This window comes from Falco cherrug, chromosome 1 (assembly GCF_023634085.1).
Source record: "Falco cherrug isolate bFalChe1 chromosome 1, bFalChe1.pri, whole genome shotgun sequence".
Lineage (NCBI taxonomy): Eukaryota > Metazoa > Chordata > Aves > Falconiformes > Falconidae > Falco > Falco cherrug.
The window spans coordinates 110830287-110855744 of record NC_073697.1 but is presented as its reverse complement, the minus strand read 5'-3'; the positions used below and the strand labels follow the sequence as shown (position 1 = coordinate 110855744).

Below are 25458 nucleotides of genomic sequence, written 5' to 3'. Positions count from 1 at the left end.
TGTGTACATTGCATTTGAAACAACAATTTTATCCAAAAAAATAATTATAAAAATACTAGCGGTCAGGAAGGGTGGTGGTGTTCAGTTCTAGGCACTGTGCAGGCTGGCATTAGAGCTATAGAGCAAATGTACAGCAGGGATGAGTTGGGTTCAGCAGTACCAAAGCCGCTCTTGCTAGGCTGCACCTGCAGAATTGGCGTCTCCTCCACCTTCATGAAAGCTAAAATAATCCAAAATCTTTACAGAATGCAAACGTGGCTTCACGTTTCTTGTATGGCTTATTGGCTGAGTCTGAATTTACAGTCGAGTGTTCAATAAAGGGAGGGGATTGTGGAAGACTTCAGTCTGGTAGAAACAAGCCTGTGCTGACGTGTTTGAGCTTGGACTGTAAGTACAGGCAAGTTGCTCTTCAAAATCAGAGGAAGCCCCATTGGAATCTAAATTCTGTCTGAAACTGGTGTTGCTTTGATGCTCCAAGTGTCTCTCACCTCTGTCCTGGTGGCTGCAAATACAACTTTATTGAGTGTGTTTTGAGAAGTGTTGGGTGTTTGGGGTTTGTCAGCGTTTGCCATTACTGATTGCTAATTGTGAAAGTGGCAAAAAAAACAGAAATGGGGAGAAATACAGATGCAAGGGGGTCCCTTATCTTTACCCGTGACTGCAGCAATGCTCTGATAAAAATATAGCACTCACGCCGCTGCTGTTGTATTTAGCGATCCCACTAGGCTGCTGTGAGGCTGGGCACTATGTGTTACCATTTTTCCCCCTCCTGTGTGACTGTTTTTGCACATGCTGGGTACAGTCATTCTCAACATGTGCATTGAATCCAGGAAGTATCAGAGCTACCGTGCGTGTGCAGATGAGCTACTGCACATTGCACGGGCTCTGTCAGCACACTGCTCCTGGCCGGCGCAGGAGGAGGAGGCAGCAGACAGCAATTTTTGCGCAACCTGCTTGCTTTTCTTTTTTAATACCAAAGCAAAATATTGGGGGTTGCTGTCACCCCCTTGCCGTGGCTGGGCTGCCTGCGTGCTGCTGGCCCAGGGGACGCGGCTGCTGCCACTGACACAACCCCTTCAGCCCCCTGCTTGTTCCCTGGGGGCCCTAGGGAGCTGGGCCTGCTGTCAGACACGCTGCCCTGAGGGGCTGCGAGGAGCCCTGCAGCTGTACGGTTAGCACTTTCTTTTTCTGCAGCAACTTCGATATAGCTGTGGCAATGCAAGAGGGAGAGAGGAAAAAAATTAGGCTCAGATCTTGTGGACGTTTTAATAAGCGTCTGACTTTAAGTGCAAATAGTTTTAAGTCTGCGAAGCTGCTCTTGTGCTTAATAATAAACATCTGTGTAGTTTTTCATACCCAAAGATTTCAGACAAGCTAATGTCTGAAGAGCTCAGGGCTCAGCATAGGTGATTTAAAGCTCAGGTCAGTATTTATGCACAGATCACTTGGATGTTTTCTATTTTTGCTTCCCCAAGGAAACCGCGTGTTTCAGGGATGGCATTAACAGTTCTAATTCTGAGTGGGGATATGTGTCTGTAACTTGCATATTATAGAGAAATATTTAAAAAATCCCTTCAGACATGGCAAAGCCAGTATTTAACTGTTTAGTGCTAATTCTTCTAAAAGAAGCCTACATTCCAGCCTGTCTTCATTCAGTAATTTAATTGGGATGTAGGTCTTTGAGCTAGTGGCTGATTAGAAAACATGACCTGCTTGAGAGATCAAGAAGGTAAATTGATAAATGTAGCAAAGGTTAGTAATGTGTGAGAGAGTAGAAGCTGCTCTGGGCTTTGAATCACTGATCAAGGTCAGCTGCAGTTCATTAAAATCTTTAGAGATTTAGATTCATTGTAAATATACCCACATACCATAGTTTATCTTGTAAATCCTAGGTGTTGGTTGTTTAGTAATACTGCATATTATTACAGCAGTTGCATGGTAGTCAATTTACTCTGAGTACAATGCCAAAGTCCTGTAAAATATTTGAATTTGAAAGCTAGGCTGGAAGGACGGAGCCAGGGATGAGACTCGTAGCAGAGCCAGCCCCCGGCCCCCAGGCCGGCACAGCCCTTGTTCCTCCGTCTTCACGCCAGAGTGCTGCCCCCACACTTCTTGCTGCTTTGACAGTTAGAAATCTTTTAAGGTACGCCTGGTTTTGTTCCGATGCTGTCCGTTAACTCAAATAGTTTTTCCTTCCCTGGTGCTTACATCCCGGGAATGTTTGTGGGCAGTGGTCACACACTCGTCCTGGCTTACAGCTGAGCGGGGGTGAAGCCCTGCTGCTGCCTGCTTCCCTCCTCTGGCCGCTTGGTATCTCTGTCGAGTTTTCAGCTTGAACATGGGGATCAGTGTGCATCTTTGAGGTGACATCTCACCACTGTGCTGAACAACATAATATTTCTGTTTTCTGTGCCACTTGCTGGAGCAGGACCGTGCCAGCCAGCCCATCGCTGTCCTGAGCTTTCACCCCAGCCTTCCTGACCAGCAGGCACCTCGTGCTTCTGCTGATACATCTTCTGTCTCTGGAGTGATAGTCCTCAGGAGCTTCCCTCGCTTCTGAGCCGTCCATTCCTGTTATTGGTAGGTTTGTTCCTTCTCTTTCCTTGAAGGCTCCGAAAGCACGTTTGGAGGCCACGTAAAGGGCTTGTCTGGAGTCATGTTCGGCCAGCACTGTCCGTTGGACCTCTCCAGTTCATCCTGACATTGCTAGAGCTCATTTGGGTGGTGTCACTCTCCCTGTCTCTGCCTATGTCACCGGTTCCAGGCCCTGATTTCATTCCAGCCACTCGCTATCTGTTGAAGAGCGCCCATCTGCTGCTTTCATCTTTCTGGTGGTACATGCTTCAGCTGCCGCTTCTCATCCGTGGTGCAGTGTTGGCTGGGCACTGGTCCGATCGATGGACTTCTAGCTGTCTGTGGGTTTGCAGAAGCTGGGGCCACCTCACCTGCACCTCTGTCCTGCTTGAACCATCAGCACTGGAAAAGCTGCTGGGGCTGAACCCACTTGTCACTGCAGCGTATGGCCACTTTGTTGCCTGTTTCCCGAGCCGCGGTTATTGCCCAGTTGTGGCGCTTGTCCTGAGGCAGTTGGCCCCGTCTTGCAGAGGCTGTGTCTGTCCTGTCCCATCGCACGGTGCCGTTCAAACCTCAGCTTCCCGCTTGTCCCACAGGCGAACTTGGTGAAACCAAATGTAACGCAGTTTTATGTGCGCTGGCTAATGTGCGCTTTAAGCAGTTATGTTGTTAAGTAAAATGCTTTTGCAGGTATTCTGGTAAAAGCAGAGAAATGTTCTTTCAAACTCAACCAAATACCTTTCCTTTGGGTTATTCCTGACTCAAATCTGTTGCCATGATGTTAAAGTGATGTTAAATCTACTAAAAAAAGCGCCTAACAGAAATACTTTTAAAGTACTTTTCTTGAAGCATAACTGTGAATCACTTTGAGCTTAATGGTTTTAAAAAATCTAGAACAAAAGAGTTTTTTCCCTACAACAGCTGTGCAGTTTTATTAAAAATTTAAAGAAATCTTATGTGTCTAATCCTTTGAGCGGATGTGTAATTACTTGGCTTGGGCTCTTACACATGGATAACCTAGCTGTACTGTGAGACAAGATTCTTATGTTTAATTTAAAGAATCATGGGTGTGCTTTGGAGATTATCAACACCAAGCCTCGTAAAGGAACACAAAACCAGAACAACTATTATGCACTATCATTTGTTATACAGATGTTCCAAAGCATCTGACGAGCAGATAGTGTAGCTTGCAGTGGTATTGGTGAATGATGGCAGGGTACGTCAAATAAAAAATTGGGAAACTGTTTCTCAAAGATGTTTTCACTTCCAAGTTTTAGGGTTTTCCCCTGTATTTTGGTATGTGCGTTTAATACGTGTTCCCTTTAGGTGAACTTCTAGCTTTGATAATCGGTCATTCAAGCTGTGTTACCACTTTTTATCTGCAACAAGCACCTTTTCAAGTTCATTGTGGCCATTTGATGTGAAGCCCAATCCAGCAACATTCTAGAGCTGGAACAAGCTGTCATCTGAACTGTGCTATAAATGCACAGTTGCATTAAAGGGAGTGTTGTATCTGTCATAATGTAACTGCCACAGGTTGGATGCTTTAAAAATTGATGTATTTTGAAGTACAAGAGTATGATTATACAGGAACAGTTTAAAATATTTCATTTTGCTTTAGGTAATTTCATCAGGATAGGTATGGTAGATACTTTTGCCAGAATATGTATGATTTGTTACTTAAAATTTTGAAGAGCTAGCCCACATCTGAAATTAATTATAATCTCTTTCAATCAAGTTTGAGGTATCAGTCAAAATCATCCCTAATGTGAGCAGGTACAGCTCCATTGAAGTCAAGTCTGCTTACAATCAAACTGATTTTAGCCAAGGGATATTTTTTCCTTATTTTCTTTTTTTCCCTTGCTCCCCACCCCCCTTCCCACCTTAGTAGTCTTCTTTGTATTAGTTGCATTTTGTTATATTACATTTGGTTGTAGTCACTTTGGTAGGACAAACACATATCATACAATTTTCTTCCCTTGAAATCATGTGTGCACATTATTTTCAAAATCTGTATTACAAAGTCTTTTATCCTTTTATTAGTTTAGTACTTAAGCCCTAGACATAAGAAAGAAGCCTATCAGTGAAAATCAATTGAAATGCAGTTAGATACAGATCTGATGTACTGTGCAAGGAGGCTTAGACACAGCACAACAAAATCAATTAAGGCCTTTCCAGCACCGCACGGTTTTACCCATCCAATCACTTTTCACACATTCCCTCCATTAGTTTTGCAAGAGATTTTTTTTTAATATGAATTATGATGAATGAGACCCTTGTTATGAATATATAGATGGGTCATTACCCTATGAAAACCAGACTGTACTGGTGCTCAGTGATTAAGGCTTTCTGCCGCTACTGTCAATAAAGTTCAAATTCATCTGCCTCAATCTATGATAGGGAAGCTGTAGCCATTGTTGTCTAATTCACTTAACAATGTTACAATTGTGATTTGGTTTTGTTCATCACAGTAATTTACATAAACCCTTTTGTATTTGTTAATAATTTGGATTAGTCATCAAGCTTAAGGAATGTAATAGATCAAATAAACAAAAGGGAAATAATAATATATTTAAAAAAAAAAAAAACACCAGGCCTACCCAGGCAGATGTTAAGAGCAGATTAAATACTAGTTGCATACGATGCCAAAAAAAGAGAAATATTTTGGGTTGGGAATTTAAATACGTGCATACAGAGTGCAGTTAGATCATGGGACAGAGGTGTAATGCCTTACTCTCAAAACTCTTTTGCCTTTATGGGAATGGATGGCTTAGTTGAATTTGCATTTAAACTTTAAATATTAGCTGCGGCAGGGACAAGTGGCCAGACAGCTCTGGTATATGAATGTTTATGCAAATGAAGATGCAATAAAACAAGGCTCCTTGAAAAATCTGCCCTAGTAAATTAGCGGAAAATGCACCGCCATAAACAGCTGTTGCATTTTAATCAAGCATCTGTAGAGTTTATTTTGCTTTGTGTTACAAACAAAACAAAACAAAAAAACACCCAGATTGCGGCAACCTCATTTTATATTCAGAAATTAACCCATTCTGCACTGCTAAAAAAGAGTAATTCCTTTAGTGAACCAGGAGGGTGGCAGGATGTTTAACTCATTGACTTTCAGGTTACCTTGTTTAATTTAAAAAGCAATGTCTCTGAATGGAAGAATAATTAGCAAGTTTTACTTCTCTGTGATTCTTGGGATGTTTTTGTGCTCGTGCGGTCTGGTAGTTTGAAGCACGTTTTATAATGAAATTGATCAGAGTAGGTTTAAAGAGCACTTCTTCTGTACTCCTAGCTTTGCACAAATTAGAATTAATCTTGCAAAATAGTTCAGCTGTCAGGTCTTGTTAGAAAATGTCTGTTATATTAATGTGATACGAAATCATACATCTTGGTTTTCAAAGAGTTAATAAACACCCCGAGCTGTGCTGATCTTGTAGCTTTAGCGAGCCTTAATCTGTAAGCTTGATTACCTCCTAACCCTCCGTCGCCTGCCTCCCTCCTAACACAGCGGGAGTTTTACGGCAGCATTAGTGGCATTTTGCCCAGCTTTGGCTTTAGGGAAATCATTCAGTGAGAAAGAAAAGCAGAAGGACTGGATCTGTCTACTGCTGCGAGGTCATTAACGCAGCAGCATGGCCGGGCAGCGCAGGAGGAGCTCGGCCGTGGCGGTGGCAGTGCCCTCCGCTGCCGCGCAGGTGACCTCCTGCCACACTCGTACCGGGCACAGGTACGCTGGCATCAGTGGCTTCCCCAAAAGGGCTCGCAGCGCTTGCTCCAGAAGGGCCATACTTTCTTTAAATTATATATGCGGTGTACGGGCATCGGTGTGTGTGCCTTGGTCCTTCTAAGAGTCGTATAGCTACAGATTTATGTGCTCCAGGCTCTCTGTGCACGTGGAGGTAGACAGGAATATTTAGTGGAGTTTGCTCTGGCTCCAGGAAAAACTCACAAATGGGAATAATTCTTACCCGTTGTACAAGCTGGATGTGCTTTATTTATAACGCTAGCCAAAACGAGCCACCCTCTGCCTACCATACTCGCAAGGAGTCATTCTGGCTCCGCAGGTAGCACGGAGAGTCATTTTAACTTCTGGTGTGCAGTGCTGCCGTTCAGAAGGTTTGGCCAAGGGCTCCGCTGATGCTCAGCATGAGCAGTCCTGGTTTGGCCTGTTGAGTTCGTGAAGGTCCCAGCACAGTTCAAAGTGGCAACTGTTCTTGTGGCCGGCTCTCGGCACGGTTTCATGTTAACGGTTTGCAAAAGCGATTCACTTCTGTGCCCTGCGTTATCGATGTCTGCCTCTGGAAAACAGCCTCAGCACTGTGTACTGTTAACGTTCTCCCCTTCGAAAGAAACACTGCCGTTGGGCAACATGCCAAAACTTAGCCAGGAGTTTGTTGCCGGGTGGTTTGGCAGGAGAAGACCGTCTGTGTAGCGTGACGTTGTAGGTGTGGTATATCCAGCTTTGAGCAACCCCGGTTGCACCAAGAGTGACCAGCATGGGCGGTGAAGAGGCAGAGGTCTGGGCTGGACCCAAGTGCGGCTCTGATGAGGGACGTTGGGATTGGGAGCCCCTCAGAAGGAACTAGAGTTGTACCTCATTGCTAAAATGTGGGATCTAAAACCTGACAGGGGGGTTGTATTTTCAGCAACTAATTTTGTAAACAATCATAGACACTATCGTAATTAAAATTTATTGCATTCACTTTTAACCTAGGTTTTTAAGAGCACGACTGAGAGCACTGCTCTAAAATTGAAAAACAAACAAACAAAAAAACCAAAACAAAACCCCCAACCAAACAAAAACCAGCCCCCACAGTACTCTTGGTATTTGAGATCTGTTCTGGGGGAAAGCCATGTGTCTTTTATTCCTCTCTTGTATCTGAGAAGCAGAAGCAGCATGGTAACGTGCATCTTCCACTTGGCATTTTCTGCGTCTGTCTGGTGGCGGCTTAGAAATGTCTCCTGAGTTGCCAGCATGCACCAGTTCAGCTGAAGGTCTTCTGGCAACATACTGGCTTACGAAAGAAAAGCAAATTATGTAAACTCTAATTTGCATTTCTGAAATGAAGCTGTTGAGGTTGGTGATCTGTTGTCGGGAGGGTCGAGTAGCAGGTCTTAGCTGTTGGGGACCTTTGGTGGGCTCGAAGGCAGCAGTGGAGGGAAAGCAGGCTTGGTCTCCTCATCCATCTGTACTTTGGCTGTCTCCTTGCTGTAGACGTGTCTTGCCATACTTTTTTCTTCAGTGGAAATTCAGACCTAAACCCCTTGGGTACTTCCTGGTGCGGTTTGACTTGGGAGGGACTTCACAACTAGTTGGTCAAGGACGCACCTCGTCACCCTCACCTCTCTGGTGACAGAGCGTCTTGCCTGTGGGCTTTAGCTACCTTGTTTGCCATGTTTATTTAATAGAAGTTCAGCATTTGCTGCTGTTTTGAAACAGTAGGCATGTGCTTATCCTCATTTTCAGCATGCTGTCAGCAAGTATTTCTGTAAAAAAATATTCTTGTTGTAACGTTCTCTCTTCTGTTGTTGACTGTGGCACCTCTCGTTAACCAGTGAGGCGTCCGAGAGGTGCTAAGGGTGCAGTCCTGCAAATACATTAATAGGTATTTCTCCTCAAAATGTCATCTTTGTTTAATAATACTTTAGAGAAAGTGTTGATGTTACTCAGCGCTCCCCCCTGCTGAACCCACCCCTGTAGTGTGCTACTCCTGCTCGTTTGGCTGAGACTAATCAAATCTGCTTTATTATCCTTGAACTCGAAGGAATTTTCTCCTCTGGCTTTGCAGCACAGGAGCAACAAAGTGCCCGTGTCTGGGGAGAGGATGAGAATGGAGAACTTGTCTACTTGACACAGAAACAAATACCCTGGTTATCTTCACAAGTTCCCTGATGTGTACAGGGTGGATGGCAACACCTCCTTTCGATCCTTGGAAAATAATAGAGCGTGCTTAAATTAAGCGGTGAAGCTAGAGATTCCTGTTTGCTGTCTACTTTTAACCTCTTTGCTGGATTTAAACATGTACTGATGGTCCAGACTATTCCAGGTCAGTGTAGAGACTGCAGCTCAGCTGTGAGGGTTCCGCTGCTGCTCCGAGCAGACATGCTGGTGGGTTAGCACGGCTGTGCGGGCACACGCTAACCTGCCACCCAGCACAGCGCCTACTTCACGCCTGGCTTTGTACAAATGAATTTTGGTGGGTGGGCTCCGTGTTTCTGTGCATATTGCCTGAACAACCCACCAAGCAGCACAGAAGTGATACTTTTAGTGCCCCAGCTCTACCAATTACCACCAATATAATATAAGGCCTATGGGAAATAGAAGAAATTTAATTTTTTTACTGTCCTTCCAAGGAGTAGAAAATACAGTGCACTGAGGAGGGAGAGGGGTTGCTTTAAAGTTTTAACTTCCAGCCTTGCTGGTAGCTAGGGATAAATACAGAATGTTTGCATATAAATTGCATTTGGGTTTAAAATATTTTGCTTTTGATATCAGCCTGTATTTTTGCACTATTTTAGAATGCTTGCCAGCATTTAATATCCTCTGTCTTTTCGGTGACCATGCCATGACCTTTCAAAATAAAAGTTGCCGATCGGAAGTAACTGGCTGAGAATTAGTGGTTGGTATATTCCAGTTTGCATAGAAATGTCCTCAGTTAAAATATGGTTCATTCATCGGTCAAACCGTCTTTACTTCCTTTAATTGAATTAAGATGGGCAAATGAGAGATGTGTGCAAGACAGAAAAAAATTCTTTTGCAAATCACTGTTATCCTTTCAATGGTGTAAAACAAATCAATTAGGAACATGTCAAAGCATCTTTTACACATGCACAACTTTGAAGCAGAGAATATTTCATAAAAGTGGAAATTTAAATAGGAGAATGTAAATTAGATTTTACAATTACACTTAATCTAATTTTTCTTTCTGAGAAAGATAGATGACTATTATTTGATCATATTTTATAGGCTGTTGCATCTACCATAATCATTTTTATAACTCGTTCTTTTAAAAATATGCTCATGTACCTTTTGTCTCGTTGAATTTTAGCAGCAGCAACAACAACAAAAGATTTCAGCTGTTCACCATTAAAATGAGAGATTCTCCAGGTTAGCTGAGAGAACCCGCTAAGCGCTGGGCCCAGAACAGAGCTGATAAAACAGGACTTTCAGAAGTACTTACATTCTGATATCGCCCTTTTCTGCTCATCTGTCTGTTGTCAGGAATCTGCTGTTTTCTATGGTGTGGTTTTGGCTTTTTGTGCTGTTATTTCGTACAGCCTCTTAGCAGCTCGGGTTAGATGAACAGAATAGACTTGTTTCAACTCAAAAGTCTTTAAAGCTGCAATAGTCTTTAAGGTTGTAATTATTTTCTATAAATTACACAAATTTCAAACACAGAGGCCTATGTTAAGGTGCATTTGGATTTAGATAAAATATGACTGTGTATTTTGAAAACTTGAACTGCTGCTTTATAATTCCAATCTGGATTAAAATTGAATTTACAATGAAAAAACACTTAGAAACAAATCATTTAAAAGACAAAGCAAGACATCATTTTAATTTAAAAATTAAAAAATGGTGAGAGTTAGGGTCTCTCCTTTTGTCTTATTTATATGCAGAGTGTTTCTGTAGGGTTTTTTTTAAAAGTTTGCTTTGGTTAGCTCCTTCTGGGCTGTGCGGAGAACAAGAGTTTTCACAGTACCTTATAGACAGGGACTTTCAAAACCGGGGTTTTCATCCTAACCCACGTGCTCTTTCACTTTGGAGGCGTTAGGAAGGGTACCGTTCTGCCTGATCTGTGGTGCAGCATGTTTTCATGCTTTTTTTCCTAGCTGAAGGATTGCCTTGGAAGGTAGAAAATCCAGCTGTGGTCTAGTGCTAATGGTAAACCTTATCCATAGGCTGCCTTATTTTTGGCTGGCTTCCTTACTGGCAGCTTTTTGTTTGTCCCACAGGAGTAGACAGAAGGGAAAAGAGGAAAACCAGCAAAAATGACATGGCCATTGCAAGAAGCTCTAAACACATTAACAACAGATTTGGAGTTATTTATTGATGGTTTTGCCCACTGGCAGTGTAAAATGCATGTCAGTTGTCATCACCAGTAACAATTTCAGCACATTGTGTTCCTTTTTTATTTACACCAGTGGCAACATGCTTATAAACACCATCACTGGGGGTAGGTCAGGAGGTCAGTGCTCGAGGTTAAGAATGGAAGGGGTCATCGGCTATTAACCTAAGTTTAGCAGCAGATAGTGCAGCCCTGTACGTCCAGGGGCCTCAGCGCCCACCAAACTTTGCAGAACTTTACTATCTCAAATAATTTGGCTGTAAGATACTTTCAAGGGTTTGACTTTGGGGGTTTGGGGGGAGGGGTAATTACCTCTCTTACATTTTGTATCTGTGTCTCTGTGTTCTTACGGGCTTCCTGATCTTCGCACCAAAGTAAAATTATGCATTTAGTGCTTAATTCCCTTCTGCTGGGAAGCGGTGGGAGTTTTCCATTGGCTTCAGCAGGAGCAGGGTCGGACTAATCTGACATGTCGCAAAATGAAAAAGAGCGGCAGCGGCAGTGATTGAAACCTGAACTCAGAACTGATGAGGTAGAGGCTTTTCATAAAAGAAAAAAAGTGAAGTTTTTCTTTCACTTGCAAGGTTTTCCACTTTTGTCAGGTTTTTCAGGAACGTGCAAACCCAGTCTCTCCAGAAGAACCTGAAATCGGGCTTTGCAGCAGTGGCGAGTAATCTGGGTGTGCAGCCCGGCACATGGAAGGGACTCGCTTTTGGGAAAGTACAGCCCTGTAAAAACAGTTCCCATGAAGGTGTTTTCAAATGAGCACTGAGAGAGAAAACAGGCAAGTGGTGCTCATCGCTCAAAATGTCTTGGCTGATGTGTTTGCAAAGGATGGCTCGTTAGTCTCTTATTTATTCAGAGCATACATGTTGCAACTGCAAGGCTTCAAGGGAAGAGAATATTCCCCCAGGATCTTTCACCTCCTTGACTTTCATAGAAGCTTTTGCTTTAATGCTCTAAAGGCAAAGTAGTTTTTTATTATATACTTTGTATACTGTGTTTTCTGGAACCTTGCAGGGCTTTAAAAATTCATAACAAAAAAAAGGAGTACAAGCCTTCACCTATCTATTTCAGCGTGTTACCACACAGGAATGAAATCCATTGGCACTGTTAAGAGACAAAACTGTTCCCGTTAATGTTCCCTGTATTTATGAGTTACTCTGTGTTTTGAATTGTGTACAGTCCTGAACATTCTTTCGCCACTGCTCACTCTAAAATTTAACGTACCTGTCCAAAATTCCCTCCATTCCCATCTTTGTCGTGCGTTTGACACAACGGTGTTTCCCCGAGAGCTCTTTTTGTTTCCTCTGCCAGGCAATCTCTGCCACAGCATCCAAAAACTAGTTTAGAAACCTTTAAAAAAAGCCCAAAACTTACAGTTGCAGTTGAATACGTTAGCTTAGTGTTTCCAAAGATACCTAGTGGATTTGAATACACAGATCTAATGAATTTTAATGGGAATAAGCTTTGAATTATGTAAAATATAGTGAGATGTTAATCTTGAACGAAACTAAAATAATTTAAGTAACATTTTAATACACAGTTTATCTAACATAGATAATTTATATGAGTTTCTTTCAAGCCTACGTCTGTTCCGGTAAGCAGTACTTGTGCCAAAAAGCTTTTCTTTTTCATACAAGATCATGGGGTTTCTGAATTATGCTCCAAGAAAGTTACCTAACGCTGCCTTTAAATTCGCACAGCCCTGTTGTTTGGAGGTTGAGAACTTGATTTGTAAATAGAAGGTGCAGCCTGGCTCTTTAACGGGCCTTTTGCTCATCCATGAAAATGTATGTAGTATGATAGTCTTGAAAGAATTTAATTCAGAGGCTGATACGTGCTAGATAGCACTTATTGAAAGCACAAAGCTGCATTATTTATAGATATTATATTTGCATAATACATGAAAGGAGGAAAAAAAATATTTTTTTCCCTTTTCATTCTGAGGGGAGTGCTCAAAGTCAGGCTGTTCACCGTAAAGTGAATTAGTGACCTGTGCTGGAGGAGGTGGCTCCGTTCAGAGAGCGCAGAGGGGTGAATAGTGCAGGGCAGCCTGAGGTTTAGTGCTTAGTGAAATTGCTCGCTCATTACTCACACTATTTTATGAAAATGTTTTCTAAGGCTAGCATCAGCATTTTCAATCTATGTAACCTATGGGGGGAATTACAAAACCTCTGTGTTCGGTTGTGTAACAGGACTAGATTTCTGGATTGTTGCAATATGTGCACACCAATGGTGTTACTATTAATTTTCTGAATCAAATCCTGTGTGAGGAGCCAGATGGCTTGGGAGCATCTTGTCATCCCAACCATTGCAAACACATCTAGCTATAAAAAAAAGAAGATTGAACTGTGATTTCACAGATTTTTCATTAGTTAATCTGGGATAGAGAGGCTTCAAAGATCCCATCAGTTAATTCTCTCAGCACTTGTGGAAATTTCTGGCACATTGTGCTAAAGCTGGTTTGAAATCCAAGCTGAGAATCAGTGCCTTAAAGAAGCTGATCTCTTCTATCTGCTGATATTAAAAAAAAAAAAAAAAAAAAAAAAAAAAAAGCAGAAATAAAACTCCCCTTCTGTGGAATTGGACTGAAGCTGATGTTTTATAAAATACTTTGAATACCTTCAATATTATCCAGAGTAGTCAGGGAAACTGTCAGGATCTGTAATTAGTTTTGTTCCAAATGCTTCTAGAAAGTGTTTGCTAAATACAATTTTTTCTCTAAATACACAAATAATAAAGGATTCTAATTTTTTTTTTTGGCTAGCTGTAATGCCACTTTCACCTTTGCAAACAGACCTACTAAATAATAATCAGTTGCAATCTGTGAATTTCCCTCCTCTTATCAATTATTAAGTATCATAAACCTTCTGTTTGGATAATCTTGGCACCACTTTAAGCGTTAACAGTAAATTTATTTTTAATTAAATCTGTGCATTGAGAATAAAATGAGGCTCTTCTGCATACTAAACAGAACACATATGCCACCTCTACTTATTATCAAAAAATCTGATAATGCTTATGAAAGTTATAAAGGCTAGAGTTCGTTGTCTGTGTCCCATTTAACTTCAGCAGTATTAGTTAATGAGATAACACCCCGAGTGAGTTACTGCCGGTTCTTCAGAAGCATTTCCCAAGAGCATTCCCCTCTTATGGGGTACTTTTTTAAAAAATAGTTCAAAACAGCCTTGTTCCTGCCCAGAGACAGGTGACGGGGAAGCATGGGTGTGTGTCGAGGGCTGGGTGCATTTCCAGAGTGATGCTTTGGGCTACAGGGAAAGCGGTTTTCCTTGTCAGGCACATAGATCTGAAAGTTTAAAGTTATTAGCGTTGTAGGTTGCTGTGGATTATTTTTTTTTAATTATTATTATTTAGATGATTATTTCAAGGGCTTTAGTGAAAACTCATCAGCTTGCCGTTCCATGGGAGGAAAACCAGGTCTGTAAAAACAGTTCAGGAATGTTTTGAGAGTTCGGTTCTGGAAACTTTCTGCTAACTAGCATGAGATGTGGCCGAACGAAAATGCCTGTTCACGTGTGGTTTTGTGAACCTTTTTGCTATGAAGAGCAGTATCTGAAATCACCGAGCCCTTCTGCTGGGGGCAGGAAGCCTCCCGCCAGTGCTGTGAATCTCATCATTTATTTTTTCTAAGCGCCCCTTGCAGCTCGGGGCTGTGTGACATTAGCCCGAAGGGAAACACCGGTGGGGCGGCTTGCACTGGGCAGCCATTGTCTTATCTGTCCCAGCAAGAACACGTGAAGCTGTTTGCATAGCGTGCTAACTCTGTCAGGGTCAATTCCAGCCTGTGGCCGCTAAAAATGAAAAACATGCTCCAACCGGGACGAGAGCAGGGTCAACAGCTGGCAAAGGATATGGCAATCATTTATATAAATATGCTTTCTCAAGCCCGCAAAAACAAAAAACCCAAACCCAACAGCTGGGAAGGGTTGGAAGTAGCCCCAAGGCTGGTTAGTTCCCTTCCAGATGGGGAGGTTAGACCGGGGCTAGCCAGGCTGCTCCACATAGACTTCCGATTCGCATTAGGAATAAAAAGAGTGGAGGAAAGGAAAAAGGAAGAAAAGCTACAAGCATGACTGCTCTGTTTTTCACCTAACTTAATCAAATAAGTGAAGAGTTTCCGAGACGGAAGGCTTGCATTTATTGGTATTCACGCTTGGTTTTCTGTGTTTATCACGGTGTCTGATACACTCCTTAAACTGTTTAAGAGAGAAGCATATATATTATATAGAATAGTTTATATGTAATGTCATGCTCATTTGTAGACAGATTGAAGAATCATGTGAAGATTTATGCTCCGTTCATGTCTTCTGAGTATTTGTACAGTCAGATCCAAAGGAAGACGAGACAAAGAAGTTTGCTGGCCTTGCCTCTGAGTGGCAGATATGGTTTATTCCTGTAATTTGCTCTTACCCCTAACTGTGCTTTTAGCTTGTTTTTATCTGTCAAGTCAAAGAAGAAACCCAACCATAACAACTAGGTATCATGATGCAGAAAACTTTGGGTAAAAAAAAATCTTAAATGCGTCTGGTTTGCCCCTTGGAGTTCATGAAGACAGATTTCGGTTTCACGGTGCAGCGATATGTGATGCAGCAATTCCAAGTCATCACACAAATGCAGAGATCAGTGTAGGTGGACATTACATCAATTGAGCAAATACAGACCTTTACGTTCTGCAGCTTTCATCCAAACACAATTACAAGAATATTTTTCAGGACTGATTTACTAACGCTATCTTTCGCTGTTGAAGCAAAGCTCCTATAAAAGGGAATTTATACAGAAGGCAGAAGGGGTTAGATTTCTCGTTACCACAGTCAGTGCTGTATCTGTGCTTTAGCAAGAACTCTAACCTGTAAATTACTGAGGGCATCGCTCCTACCATGTGCTTTGTGCATGACTCTACCACATGCTGTTCTGTGATGCTAATTGTGCACCATCCCTCTAATCAGTGCTGGGTAAGAGATAAGGAAGTCGTAGATCACCCAGGCCTGGTTCCAAAGTTGTCCATAAAGCTGGAAGTTCACTAGAAATTCAGAGGCTGCTTTCATAAGAAAAGATCACAGTTGTTTCTTTTTCACATGAGAAATGGATTTCACATAAGAACTGAAGAAGCTGAATTTTCAGTTATTTACCATCTCTTGAATAGTAATGAATTTGTTCTTTTATTCAAAAGAACACACATCTTCTTTCTTTTAGTATTTGTAATGTGAAACATGAGACTTTCTGTCATAGGTTGAAAGTCTGTCAAACTAAAATGAAAACACAGAAGTCAGGCCCTTTATTTGCACTTTTCTGTGCTCTGTACTTTAAGGTTTTCTTCAGCAGTTTACGAGACTGGTACTCTGCAGTGACTGCCATGGTAATTTTCTATTTTACTTTATGATGGCATCTTCTGCAGATATTAAAAAAGGAAGAAAATCAGAAACCCAAACGCTGCAGCAGCTGAGCTCTTTCTGTGGCCAAAAGCAGCAGGTACATTAGAAACACTCTAGCACACCTGCAGTGGGAAACACTAAATCTCAACCTTGAGCTGGAGCAACAAGGCAAGCAGATACTTAGGTAGCCATGACATATTCTTTCCTTCAACATCATTGCCATCCACACGGTAATGTCAGGGGGTTCCTTTCACAGTTGCTTTGTCGTGTTTAGTGATGATTAATTTCACATTATGACTTTGCTTCATGCCATCTTGACCAGTGGTGTCAATACTTTGATGATCATGAAGTCATTACTTGAGCATCCAAGTTGCAAACTGGGATTTCAGTACTACTTCGTATGTGAGGAGAGGATTTCTGGCCTTTGTGCTGCACGTGCAGATGCAGAACATCCCACATGTATGGCTAAAGCTGCATATTTTGCATTTACAGTTTGTCATACACATACCCACACCTGTCCGTATTTGGAAAATGAATTGTGGTCATACAAATTCATTTTCTGGTTCCACAAGTAGCTCTTTGCAGAGAGGCTAAAGGGGTTCCTGGACAGCTTGGCAGCACTACAGCTCTTGTAAGTACAGAATCACAACTGTGGTGCAGAGGAGAGAATGTTTTTCAACTGCTGAACATTCAGTCAAAGGTACTTACGGTTGGAAAAAAAGAAGTGAAATTCACGTTAGCTGTGCGTGTATTGTATGTATATATTCATGTATGCGGTATTAATCTTCTGTGTTTGATCTTATCTCTCCCTCTTGGAAAAGACCAGTAAAACAAGGTAATTCAAAACTACCTGAACACATCCTTCCACCTTACTGTTAGCCCCTGAAGTCGTAACCTCCTGACCTCAGAGGTTATGGGTCTAGTGCTTTTTTATCCTCCCTGATTTCTCAGTATCTGCCCGCTTCCTCCTGACATCGGAGCCTTGTTATATAAGGAAATTGGAAACACGGACCGGGCTGTCCAGGGCCAGCAACCTCCGCCGGAGATAAGGGCCCTGCGCTGGTGTGGGAGGAGTGCTGATTTGAACCGGCATGCACTGAGGGTATGGGAGCAAGCTGGAGTGTCTCTGCAGTGCCCAGTTAGGAGTACGTTTGCTGAAGAAATGAATCTGCCTTTTTACCCTGATATAGTCATTTGACTTTTTTCTAATGAAAACTATACCTTGAGACTTTTACAGCTTAAAAGAATAGATGTAAAAATCAGAACACTTTAGAGAGGTTCTAGTGCCGTAAAGGATTAGCAGGAGGATTAATAGAAGTATTAATAAACTGCTTGATTTGTTTTGTAGTTGCTAGCTTCAGACTTCAGATTTTTTTTCTCTGTAGCTCTTTCTGAAGTCTGCTTATGAAGACCAAATGTTGGGGCTAATATTAGAGGGGTATGTCTGAGCAAAGCTCACCTGCAAGGCAGTGAATTTGATGGAAAAATTCAGCTTTGGATGGAGAAAGAGAACACAGTAATGCCAAAGCCAAGCAGAGTCACTTCTAAAGATTGTTGCTAGACTTCTGCCTTGACAGAGTTAATTTCCTGAAGTGCCTACCTGTTTAGCTTCTGTGAAACTAAACTCAGAATGGGATCTGGGTAGTCTAAATAGCGCAAGAAGTTTAAAGCAATAGGTCTTTTAACTTGATACACCACCATCATCCTAAGGCGGCATGTGTTGCATTGAAACCCAAAAGTAGTCATTAAGACATCTGCTTTAAAGGATATCTGTGTTTACAAAATAACAATTCAGGTATGCTTGTGTAATTTTTGTCATCTATAAAGCTTAGTATGTTTAAGACAAATGCTGTTTGAGTATGGCAGTATTGCTGCTGGAGACCCTCACAAATAACAATGATTAGAACAATTACGATAAAACTAAGTTTTGTAGATCTGTTTCTTCACGGTGTTTGAAAGAAGCAGAAAGCCAGGTGAGAGAAAATTTGAAGTATGTCAAGTACTGTTATGTGAAGTAACTGGTAGGAAGCATCTGAGACTGGTAACATCCATGCTCAAATAATTCCATGTCCAGAATCCAGGTCAAATAAACTTCTCTTCCAGGGCACACAGTCTACCTTACAAAAGCTAAAAATGTATGTTTGTTTTTCACTGTGACAAATCTGGTGCTTAGAGGAATAAGCAGGCAAATGTTACTGGAGGCCAATCCAAGGGAAGTGTGTAGCTGGGCTAAGAACGTGAGCTTTCCGTGCCGTAATCTGCAGCTCCTCAACAAAGAAAAGCCACCATCTGTAACAGCAGGGCATCATGTCAATTGCTGAACTCCGTCCGCTTCTTTTGAAGCATATTGCAGGAGAGTTTTAGCTTCATTGATAACAAATAAACAAATTCCTATTCCTGCGGACTAAGATGGGGTGGGTTGGAACCGGTCCCTAAGTATCTCAGTGACAGCAGAGGCACGAGTGTCTCTGGTGCAGAAATGGAAGGGCGGGCTCTGCATTTGCATTAAGCAAGAAGGTAGCAAAATAATACTAGGTAGCAAGAACTTTTTAGTTAGAACCTAATTTTAGTAATTAAATGGTAAACATACTGTCTGTTAATTAATATCTCTGCTGCTTGGAGAACAATTCTGAAGCGCATAAGGTGGATTGAGGGAGGTAAATTTTAACTTATGTACTGGCAGTTTAAAACACATTGTTGATTTAATCTCATTGAACTGCTCGGCAAAGCACAACTGATCCATATTACTGAGCAGAACTTGAACAGGAAAGACCAAAGAAAAAGAAAAAACTGAAAAATAAACTGTATGGTAGCAGGCGTGCTGAAAGCTTCATGTAATGAGCAAAGAAGAAGAATTCATGAAATGAAACAGTAATTCCTTTCCAGAAGATTAACCAAATGGAAATGTTCAACACACAGGACTGGTTAATTAATAGTCAGGGGCATCATTTCACTGTAGCATTTTCGGTTTAAGCAGGATCTCTTAAAACAGAGATACGTAAAATGATTGAAGTTGCAGTACTATAGTTTAATTATTTTAAGTCACTTTCAGATTTACGTACTACTAAACTAACCCTCTTGTCTTAGTGTTTCTCAGTGACTTGCCTTTAGGGTAAATTTCCTTTTCCTCCTGTTACACCGATTGGTAGAGTTCTTGTTAAATGATGATAATCATTAAGAAACTCCTGTCTCCGTAAAATATAGCATCAGAAGTGTTAGTGCCTTGCCACGTATGTATACGTACAGTTGGTCTGAATTTTTGTTACTTGGTGTGAACTTACTTGATCCATACAAAGTCCCCTATAAATGGAGCTATACTCATTAATTACTCTTTAGTGCTTTTCTGTATGAATTTCTACCGCAAATACTTTTCCTTAGTAGTCATCTTTGGTTTTGAAGTGGCAAACCCAAGTGAAAATAGTAACTTAAATGTAGCTTGAAGTCCTTTCCTTCCTGCCTTTTCCTAGAAACACAGTTTGAGAGCGCCCGCCTGCACCGGAGCTGGCAGAGCGGTGGCTGCGCTGACGGAGCCCTGTGCTCGCCAGTGCCTGCGGCACCTCTCGGAGCAGGGCCAAGCACTAGAACCGCATGGAAAAGCGGCGTTTCATTTGCCAAGCTTAAATCTTCTGCTGGGTTACCAGCCCCTCAAAACACACACACAAAAATCTCTTTAGGTAGAAGGGTTTGCTTTGGCCGGTGATGAGGAGAGCCGGTTGAAAAATTTTAACCACGTTTTGACTTTGTCCAAGACATGTAGGGTTTGGACTTGGGAGTTGTTTTAACTTAAACTTTTGCTTTATAATGAAAGCAGCAGAGCTAGGCCAAGAGAAAGGTTTCCTAGTACCAAACAAAATAATTTAAAAGAAAAAACTGCCTCGCTCAAATTGAATATATCTTTATTCATGTTTTTTTTCTCCAATACGAAGCAAAACAACATTTAACTTTGGTATTAAACTTCAGTGGCTTGATGTCATGCTGTGGTTCTTACCTACATTTAACAGGCACTGATCAAATTATTTCTTACTTAATCTCTTGCCTACCAGCTGTGCTCATACTAACTGATGTCACCGTTCTGCCACCTAAAGGAAGGAGGAGTGCCCCATGGGTCCTTCCCCAAAAAGCAAAACCTGGTTTCATTTTTCTTTTTCTCCTTAATTCTTGATTGCATTGTCCCATGACGTAGGGAACCGAGGAGCAGAACGCTTCCAAACCTCATCACCTGTGATTTAACCTCCAACACTTTAATAGAGATGTAACATAAAGTAATTGAGAAGGATTTTTTTTTTTTAAAGTCATGGTTGTACAGCATATAGGCCCCAGTCCAGCAAAGCACTTAGGTACATGCTTAACTTCAAACATGCGAGGAGCTGAAGTCAAGTATGTGCTTAAGTGCTTCCTTTACTGTATGCTGCCTGCCAGTGACACACCGCAGGGTGTTCGGTTTCTACAGTAGCAGGTGAGTCTTTTTATAAATCTCTCCATATTATGAAGTGATTTCATGACAACTTTTCAACTTGAAATAATCATTCCTGGGTTTTTTTGGCATCAGATGAATTAAACTCCCTGTATTCATACATGGGTTTGTAGCGTCTGTATTTGAAAATGTATAATTTCACCTTCTGGCTGTGCCAGTTCGCAGAGAGGCCAGATTGTTGGGGATGTTTTTTCTGCGTGTGAATTCAGAGCAGCAGCAAGAACTTAAAACTCCATCCACGAGATAAAAAGGTCAGTCGGTACCAATCTGTAGGGAAATTGTTCAGGCTGCAGAGAATTCCTTGATGCTCTTGACGCTTATGTTCTGTTTAGTAAAACAAAACCAGGTATTGAGATTGTATGACGGATGAGTGTGTCAGTCCTGGCAGACCTCATCAATTTGAAATCCTGTATTTTCCTGTTTTTAAAGAAATAGATATTTAAAAAAAAAAAAAAGACAAACTGAAATTTGGATGTGAAGAAGAATAAAGGAGAGACAAGCCTGTGTGTGTACGCCCTTTCACAGCTGGGGTTTTGGCAGAGTGTCATTCCTGCTGTTAAACATGGTGACCTTGCTGCCTATGATTTACTAACTGTTTTACAAATATTTCCTCACTCTGTGAGGTTTGATATGTTCTCCATCCTCAACAGCTCAACAGAGTCACTCAGCCACTGAGCCAAACCTGCCTTTGTTTACAGCTTTTCCGGAAATTTTCACAGAGAAAAAAACTTTCTCCTTTTCCAATGTTTTATTTTTAAGTCAACACTTTCTGTGGTTTATTTGTGCAAAGCAACATTTGGGTACAAGGTATTGCACCGTATCCAAGTGGGAATTGCTGCCTTTCTAAAAATAAATTGGGGGTCATGTGAACCAGTGCAGAAAAATCTGAAGATACCAAATATTACAGGACCTTTACATTTAGTGGTTCTTTTTTCCATAATATTCTGGGCCTGGATTTTTCTGAACTTTTTTTTTCCCACATTAGTTTCTATAATAGAACATAACGTAAAATGATGAAACACAGGAAGGAATCTTCTTTTAAACAAAATTATCAGTGTTAAAAATAACAATCCTATTTTCCCTCAGTGTGCATTTTTTCTTGTAAAGGCTTTATTTAGTAGTCTTGCTCTTAGATATAGCCAGAGTGTCCAGTATTATTCAAGTGGCGTTTTATTTAGTTAGTTAAAACTTAATTTTCCTAAACGCTAATTTGCCTAGTGTGCCTTAAAGTCTTCATTTCGTGTTTTGGGCAGGGAATTCAAAGATTGGGGTGCTTTGAGGAGAAACTTGGACAGCCGCATCTGCACTGTTTCAATGCAAAGAAACAAATTAAAATTAGAATGGGATGGGAATGTTTTTATTAAATGTTTTTGCAGTGGAGATATGTTTCATGGAAATATCCTTGTTTTGATGACAGCGTTTCTCAGGGTCAGGGTGGAATTTCTAGTGAAAAAAGAGAAGAGGAGAATAACCTGGGTTGCTTTGGCAAGGGCATGCGCGGCTGCTCCGCATCTAGGTAGCCAGTCACTCCCAGGAATGGGCATTTCTTCCCATTCTCTCTTCCCTTTCAACTTGTACATTTGTTGTTTCTACTGAAAACACTGCTGGTTTTAGCAGCAGGCGAGACATACTGTGAAACAAAATACTGGCCTATGAAAAGTCCCTTTCGGTGTTCTTTATTCTGAAATACTGGTTCTCTCTGATATTTCAGAGTAAAGAAATAAAATTAGCTGGTTTACCGAACATTTTGTTGTAAATTTGCAGTTGATGGTACAGGAGGTAAAGAAATTTGTAGATTGTGTCTTCTGCTAGGTATACAGGTCCCTAAGGGCTGGGTATTCATTTTAAATATACATTCAAGTGAGAAACCTATACTTAGTTTTCAGTCCTGCTCAGTATATTCTTTAAGCTATATCCCACTGAATGTGTTTTCAGACCTCTCTGAAATAGTAAATTTTTTCTTTGAATTTTACATCATTGAAGTAGATTGATGAAGTAAAATGTAAATGACCTACAAAGGCGTCAACATTGAACTCCTGCAGAGCAGAAATGGATACTGTCAAAATACCTTCTCGATAATGTTTTGTGTTTATATACTGTGGCTATATTACATATATTGCATTTTTAATCCTGTGAAATACAAGTGAATTGTAATTCTAAATCTTCCTTTTAAATGCATTAGATTATTAATGCTGTTAAAGGAAATACCCACAAATGGAATTATTTCTGGAGGTTTTGTTTGCTTGCTTTAATCACTGAGAATCACTCATGCATTTGAAGTGAGTTTCTCTAACAGGGTACCAAGTCAAAATGACAGGCAGAACCTTCACCAAATGAAAACAACTTTTCTGTGTAGATGAAAAAGACTTTGCAAACATTTTGTGTCTAGTAATTGTAAGTAGTAATTCAATATTTGTTATTTAATGGCGATATTTTAATGAAAGCTGTAAGCCAATGTGCTTGAATACTGTATCTCTTCAGTTTCCATACATGCATGGGATGGAAAAAAGAAAACAGAGGTGGGTGGGGGTGGGGGAAAAAAAAAAAAAAAAAAAAAAAGGGAAAGAAATCCTGAGTGCATTAGAGTCCAGTAGCCGCAGCAGGGTGCAGGGCAGCCTGGTGTCCCGCACGGCACAGCCCTGCTCTGGAGAGCACCGCAGCCTGTTTTGGTTCTTCTGTAAAGCAGTAGTGTGACAGATTGAAGAATAAGTGCCTGTTATGCGGCAGAACGTGTTCAGGAAAGTGGTTAAAAGGGAGTGGAAGTGGAAAATGGGTCTTGAGATTGGCTGCCTGAGGACTAGGAACTGCGGCGCCGTGTTCAACACATGATCCGGAATGTTGCTTGTGACTTTGGGGGGTCGTGGTGAGGTCTGCTGCTTGAGAGAACAAGCCTTCACTCAAATTATTTGATAAAATGCTGGATAAATCTCTTGGTTTGCGCCTGTCCTCTAAGAAGGAGATATTGCTAAATTTCAATCCAGATTGTCATTTTCATTCTGGTTTTATTGCAGGTGTTCTGGTTATAACAGGGAGGACGTACTAATATATCCAGTGAACTATTATTTTTTTCCCCTCAGGATGTGTTGGGGTTTTATTTCTCTCTCTGAACCTACTTTTAAAATGTTCTTGTGCAATTTGGAGGTTGCGTGACCTCATGCCAGGAAAAGCAGAGTGGCCGAAATGGCACAAGAGCATGGCAGGTCGTGCCAGACATGCCTTATCTGTATATTGAGCTAAACCCGTAGCGCTGGTGATGTTCATTGTCCCAGAAATCAAGAGAATGCCACAAGCAATGTGTGTGGCCTTATTTTTGGTAGGGGAAAGAAGCTGCTGATTAATGTCTTCTTACAAAGCAGCTGTCCGCAAATCAAGAAACCAGGTGCGAGTCCTGACCGTAGGTGTGTTTCAGAGGCAGTTGTGGATTAATCCTGCCTAATGGGAGAGAGGCGCAGAAAGGAGAAAGGGAAAATTATAGGCTTGCTTGTCCCTCGCTGTTGAAAACACAGCAGCCCTTGAAAGGCCTGGCTGCGGGCTTGAGTCAGCTCACCAATGCTCTCAGCGTGCTTGTGGTTCGAGTATGTGATATAAGTAGCGTAGAGTGGTTTTGTTGCTATGGGAAAAGTGCTAAAAAAGGCTGTATCTCTTGTAGAGCTCAGATCCTTTGGGTATTTAATCTACAATTTCTGCTAAGGACACTCAGAATTATACCTCTGATTCTAAATTGCTTAAATGTTGAAACATATGGTCTTGTGTGCTGTTCACTAGGAAACAACTGTCTGTATCCAAGCTGCCAAATTCACATAAACTCCGACTGTCAAAATGGGGAATCTGTAGCAGCTCAGCAGAACTTTAAAAAAGTGGTTTTACTAAAAAGCAAACCTGACGTATAGAAAAATGCTAATTAAACTAGGGCCATATATCAGTAACAGATAATTAAATGTTAATAGCTGAGAAGTTTTTCAATTAAAAATGAACTGTTTGTGTCCTCTTGATTTCTTCTGGGGGCCAGGTTCGTGTAGCTGTCATTTGTTGAGTTCTCTGCTACAGTAATCATTTTAATAAAATGCAATTATCTGCATAATTAATTTCTTTGACTGTTCTGCTGTGTCCTTCTTTTGCAGAGGCCAGAATGTCAAAGATCAAGTAGACTGGGGAAAATAAAAAATTCATATTGTGAAAGGATATAAAAAAATACTTGGAATTTCAATGCATTGGCTTCTATTTATCTCAAATGTCAAGGGCAGTGTAAAATGTATTTTTAAAATGTGTTTTTGTATGGTTTGAGCCCATTCTTGGCGTAGTTGCGAATCTAGAGGGGCCATTGTTCTTTGAGAGAGTTTGAGGGGGTTTCTTTGTACAAAGTGACAAAAAGAAGACTTGGAGTACTGGGCTGCCATTGTTCCTGTGCGGCGCTGTAAAATTTGATTTGAAATTAGGACCTCAGGGCAAGCTCTTCAATAGCCAGTTTTTATTTTCTGCCAGCATTTTAATCACTCTTGGGCTTAAAGTGGATGACCAACATAATGCCTCTATGTTTAATAGAACAGTTCATATCTTGAAGGCCAGTTAACTGAATTCAGGGATCTGTCATCTGCCCAACATTAGTCTTTTCTGTTTCCTGTCTATTTATGAAGATAGCTCTCCATTCCAGCCAGTGCTCAAAGAGCAGCAGCTCTTTCTTTTTCTTTCTTTCTTTCTATCTTTGTTTCTTCTTTTATTTCTTTCTGGTTTTCTATCTTCCCCCCGCCTCTGAATTTCTTCAATGTACCAACATCTCTGTCAGTGATCTCTTAAAGGAGGCAGGCAGCGATGCTGCTGTGCAGACATGCAGATGCGAGCGCTGGCTGGAGCATCAGATTGTATTAATGCAACTGCTGAATTTCACCAGATGGGGTGAGGAGGAAGGGACAGATGGAAGAATCAGATTTCGCGGTGAAAC

General features: G+C 41.2%; 1 protein-coding gene across 13 annotated transcripts in view; it reads left to right on the top strand.

The window, feature by feature from the left end:
* BCAS3 (BCAS3 microtubule associated cell migration factor) overlaps positions 1-25458 on the top strand; it is a 370223-nt gene that overhangs the window by 218895 nt on the left and 125870 nt on the right. The gene's annotated exons all lie outside the window — the stretch shown is intronic.